This window comes from Leptonychotes weddellii, chromosome 7 (assembly GCF_054177405.1).
Source record: "Leptonychotes weddellii isolate Sample4059 chromosome 7, ASM5417740v2, whole genome shotgun sequence".
NCBI lineage: Eukaryota > Metazoa > Chordata > Mammalia > Carnivora > Phocidae > Leptonychotes > Leptonychotes weddellii.
The window spans coordinates 22138164-22144163 of NC_138375.1; the positions used below are offsets into that span (position 1 = coordinate 22138164).

General features: G+C 37.7%; 1 long non-coding RNA gene across 1 annotated transcript in view; it reads right to left on the reverse strand.

The window, feature by feature from the left end:
* LOC145722535 (uncharacterized) overlaps nucleotides 1–6000 on the reverse strand; it is a 394482-nt gene that overhangs the window by 19486 nt on the left and 368996 nt on the right. The window lies entirely within an intron of this gene.

Here is a 6000-nt window from a genome sequence, read left to right on the forward strand (position 1 = left end):
ACTCAGTCTAGATATGTATCCTAAAACATTTTATCAAGTACAGAATCAAATAGAAGTTCAAGGAAAAACTAAGGAGAATTTTTTTTTGGTCAAAAATACACAGTTTAGTTAATATTCTTTGAATTAATTAAAAAATTAACTACTTGAGGATTTGTGATCTCCAGCAACCATGGCATAGTTAATGCAGGCAGAGAAAAGCTAAGTCACTCCATAAAATGGAAAAATTAGAGATGCAAAGCCTGACTCACTAGTAAAGGATTCAAGGTAAGGAGAAAAGAGAAAACATAGCCACCCCACTGACACACTTATTCCATTCTTTCTAACACAGAGGAGTTATAAGGCTTCTTAGACAAGGGCTATAAAATACTGAGAGCTCCCCAGAGGAGGGAGTAGCCTAGGAACAAGGTTTTATTAATTGCAGGGTTTATTAAGCATGAATCAATTCTCTGTGCCCCCTCATATAACTTAGGCTTACTATTCATTTATAGGAATTTTAGGTCCAGAATAATTTTCATAAGCCTTTATCTTTCAGGGCAGATGGAGACTGGGATGGGGAGTAGTTCTCTATATTTTTTTCTATGAATGAGTACTTTATACTTCATAATATCTTTTCCTTCACAGTGAATTTTTTTTCCTACTTTTGTTTTCCTTAGTCCTTTTTTAATCTGTTAAGTTTCAAGAAAAGAAAAGAGAAAAAAAGAAAAAAAAAAACAAGCCCAGGTGGTTTTCCACTTGCAAGAATTATGTTCTGTTCATATTTGCATCCCCAGTGCCTAGCACAGTAACATAGTATATAATAGATGTTTAATAAACATTTTTTGAGTGAACGCCTAAATTATCCACTGGGCCCATATGTTGGCTATGTTTTGTTTTTCTTCCAGATCTAATTTAAATCCTCCTCTATTGAGCTCTGTGTCTTGGGAATGAAGCTGACTAATATGAAATATATCAATAGGGTCTCTTGCCCAGTGGCTTATTTATGACTTTGGTCAATGGAAAGCACCAGAGAAGACCAAAGGGCGGGGAAAGCCTGCGTATGTATTTTCCATGCTCTGACCCTGATAGGTTACCATCAAAGACCACATTTCCTGTCAGGTGACCCTCTTCATTTCTATGAGTTCCAGGAACCACTTCCTCCTGTATCCTTTCAAGCCGTGGGGTAAATATGACTCCAACCTGCTGCTAGCCTCAGGGGACTTCAGATTACCTTATTGATATCCCTAAGTCTTGTCCTGTCTTTGGCAGTAGTCCTTTTATTAAACTCTCCTCAATTATCAATTTGATTACAGTATCTCTTTCCTGCTGGGACCCTGACTAATCTAGCCTTATGATTTATTAAATACTATCAAAGTTCAAATGGTAATTAAATGAAAACTTCAACTTCTGAACATTTTTTTAAAAAATGATAGCTGAGGCTGTTGATCATCTGCATACCTCAGGCTCTGTTTGTTTTCGTGTTTGTTTTCTTTTTAATTGAAGACAGAATCAGTTTTCATTTCTTGTCCTGAGTAAATGTTAAACCAGTTTTGTTGAGCTAGTTATGATGTGGAAACTTTGTTCTGATAAAGATGCTCAGAGGTGTTTTGTAGCTAATAGCTACAATAGCTATGAAAATACTTTTCTATTTAAAATATGCATTAAATGATACTTCTGTGAAATTTTAGATTAAAGTAAGAAGAATAAGAAAAAAAGAAATTATATGAAACATATGGTTAAGCAGAGTTATTTAGCTCATTTTACTTTACAGCAAAAGTTTACTAACTGCCCATTTATGTTTCAAATAAGGAAATTAAATTAAAACATAGAGCTCTAAATTTCCTTAAGTCACTGCAAACTATATTTTATTACACATGATTGAATCAATGTGATAATGTTTGTATTTTAAATATCTATAACACAATAAAATATACATGTAATAAAGAGAATAACATTTTTTTTAAATACCCAATGTCCTGAATTTTTCTCTTAAGTAATTCATTACTTGAGTGGAATTTATTCTGTAAGGCATATCTTCAATATATGGTAAGACACTAAACTAAAATCCATATGGCTCCTATATTAGAGAAAAATTATTATATTTTTAAACCTTTTCCAAGATCTTTAATTATTTAAAAAATAACTCAGAATAAAAAGAGAATAATCACATTTTTCCATTCACCTTCATTCTAGTTTTCCCAACTAAAATATGAAAATAAAGAATGAGCTATGGGGGGGAGGGGAGTACAAGAAAGAAAAAAACTAGGGGAACAAAATTGCCAAAGTATTAGTTTCCTCCTTTCCTCCTTGGATATCAACATTGGTATTCTCGATGCCAAATAGAAGCTTCTAAAATGGAGGATTATAGCTGGATTGGATTAAGTTCAAAATGCCCTTCAGCATCACACTCTGCTTTTTAGGTGGATGAAAGAACAGATTCCTCTTCCTGGATCATCATTTTTTCCCACTTGCTAGTGTGTTTTGGCAGAGTGAGAAGTGGAGATGGTAAGCATGGTGGTACTCACAGCATCGTCAATGATAAAATGGCTCCTTAATTCTGTTTTTCTTTCTTTTTCTTTTCTTTCTGAGCTCCTCTCTTTTCCATTTGCCTTTGCACACTGGTCTGTGAACTTCCTGTTCTCACTAAATCTCTTAGCCCAGATAGAAATAGTTATTAGGGTGACTTGAGAACATCACCCTGAAAGCAAAAACCAGAACACTGGTATCTCATACAGGTGCATACTATCATTAAAACACTCACTACCTGACTCTCTGGCTTTTTTTTTTTTTTTTTTAGTGATAATCACTTATCACCTCATAAATATTCTAAGTTCTATCTCTTCTCCTTGAAATGTCTTGCATACAGTTGCCAAACTGAGTTTCCTAAGAGCCCAATTTTATAATGTCAGTCAACAAAGTGGTTCTCCATTGTTCATTGCTTCCAACCTTAACTCTTCTGTATAAATTTTCCCAAAGCTGTTTGATTTGTTTTTTTTAATGCTCAAGTAAATGCCCTACTACTTCCTAGCCAATACTCTTGCTCTAGTTATACCAGACCCAAGAATACTATCTAACTCTTTATGTCAACCAAAGCTATATCCATCCCTACTTGTACTGGTCTACTGCCTTTTCTACTGGTTTGTATCTGTGTCCTTTTTATTTTTTTCTGTTTCTTTTATGAATCTTTCAGGATATAGGGGATGTTTGAGAAAGATGACAAAACAAATGGGTAATGTGTTATCATGCACTAGGTTCTTAAAGCCATTGGCTTCAACAGCAGTGGCTCAGAGCTTCAAAAAGTCACACAAAGCCTCCAAATTGATGGCTTATTTTTACTTTTATTGCATTTTGGCCAGAGAAGGTTGTCCACAAACTACCAATTTTTTAGTGTTCCTTAAAGCATCCTTTGTGGAATATGGGGTTAAATTTTATAAATGTTCTGCATATGATTTAGACTATGAGTTTGCTCTGTTTATTGGGAAAAGCTACACACACACACACACACAAATGTGATGAAGACAGTTTTTGTGATGTTCAAATCCTCAGTATATTCTCAACATTTTTGCCTCCTTAATCCATAAGTTTCTATTAGAATTTCCAACAAGTGTAGATTTTTCATTCTCCTTTTATATCTGTCAGATTTCTATTTAAGTATTTTGAGGTTATACTGGAATTGGATTATCCTCTGGGTTTATTATTGTATTTGTCAGTGAATCTCATCTCACCAAATGAGAAGCTTGGTATAGCACTATGACTGCATGACTGTATCATAAACCCCAGGCACATTGCATTGGAAACATGCTTGAGAACTATTAGTATGGTCGATACTTGGCAATATATTGGAGATAAATATGCGTTATTTGATGGTACAACAACGTCTAATTCATTTCTGTGTCCACCCACACTGCCCAGCTTACTCCCTGGAACATACGGTTGTCAATAAATGACTGCTGGAGGTAGCAGAATTTTTTTCTCAAAATACAATGATAACAAAGCAAAATCAGGACAGTGGTTATAAATTTGACCAATCCATTGTCAAAATTCTGATTCCAAATTAAACTTTATAAAAGAGGATTTCTTAAACTTTTTTTAAAATCATATGAGTTACAAAACATAGATAAAACAATCAAGAAGACTTATGAATGAACTGTGGGAAAATCAGAAAGAGAAGGAAGAAAATATAAAAAATAATATTAAGGGGGGAGGAGCAAGATGGCAGAGGAGTAGGAGACCTAAATTTTGTCTGGTCCCAGGAATTCAGCTAGATAGGGATCAAACCATTCTGAACACCTACGAACTCAACAGGAGATCAAAGAAAAGAATAGCAGCAACACTCTGAACAGAAAAGTGACCACTTTCTGAAAGGTAGGATGTGCGGAGAAGTGAATCCAAGGTGATATTCAGCAGGATAGACAGTGGGGGAGGGGGCCTCCGTCGGCCACTACTGGCAAGTGATAGAACAGCAGAGCACAAAATTGGAAATTTTAGAAGTTGGCTCCGCTGAGGGACGTCGCTCCAGTGGCTAAGCGGGGGGTGGAACCCTCACTGGAAAAGTGTGGTCTCAGGACCCTCGGGGTCACAGAAAGACCGGAGGTGCCTGAGTGTGGCAGAGCTCCCAGGTATCGGAGCAGGGAAGCCGGCTGCAGAGATGGAGCCGAGGAGTGGGCTCTCAGCTCCAGGTTGCCATAAACCGTGATCCACGGCGCAGTCGGGCCACTGCTTCTCCAGCAAGGACCCAACAAGCGGCAGATCTGGGGAGACTCCCCTTCCTCCCCCGGGAGGAGTGGCGCAGAAGCGCACCACAAGGATCTGCTGGGTTTGGAGACTCCACACGGGGTCGGGTGCCAGAGATAGAAACACTCCTCCACAGGCCGAGGTATGGCTGAAGACCAGGCAGACGGGAGTGATTGACTGCTTTTCTCTGGGGGCTCACTGAGGAGTGGGGCCTTGAGTTCTTGGCTCCTCCAGGGCGGAGATTGGGAGGCCGCCATTTTCACTCTTGTCCTCCAAAGCTGTACAGAAGGCTTACAGGGAACAAAAGCTCCTAAGAGCAAACCCAAGCAGATTACTTAGCCCAGACCTGGCAAGGGCAGGGCAATTCTGCCTCCGGCAAAGACATTTGGGAACCACAGCAACAGGCCCCTCCCCCAGAAGATCAGAAAGAACAGCCAGCCAAGACCAAGTTTACCGATCAATGAGAACGGCAGAACTCCAGCACTTGGGGAATACTGCACATAGAAGTCATGGCTTTTTTCCAGTGATTCTTTAGTCTTTCAAAGTTAATTTTTTTATTTTACTGTCTTTTTTCCCCCCCTTTTTCAACCATCTTTTTTTTTTTTAAAGATTTTATTTATTTATTTGAGAGAACAAGAATGAGAGAGAGTACATGAGAGGGGGGAGGGTCAGAGGGAGAAGCAGGCTCCTCACTGAGCAGGGAGCCCGATGCGGGACTCGATCCAGGGACTCCAGGATCATGACCTGAGCCGAAGGCAGTTGCTTAACCAACTGAGCCACCCAGGCGCCCTCAACCAACATCTTATTAATCCCTTTTTTAAAAAACCTTTTTCATTTTTCATTTTTAGAGTCATATTTTATCCCTTCATAGTAGTTACCCTTATTTTTGGTATATGTATATATATAAGTTGTTCTCTCTTTAAAATTTTGAGATACAGTTTCTTCTAACAGATCAAAATATACCCTAAATCTCTAGTGTATGGCTTTGTTCTAGTCTCCTGCCTAATCACATTCTTTTTTTTAAAAAAACCTCTTCTTTCTTTTTTCAACCAACTTCTTATCTTATCAATTCCTTTTGTAAAATCTTTTATAATTTTCATCTTTACAGTCATATTCCATCCCTTCATCATGTTTACCCTTATTTTGGTACATATATAAGTTTTTCTTTCTTTAAAATTTAGGGAGGCACTTTCTTCTAACAGACCAAAATACACCCAAAATCTAGTGTGTGGAACTGATCTATGCACCGGCCTGATCATATTTGATCATATTCTGTTTTTTGGTTTGTTT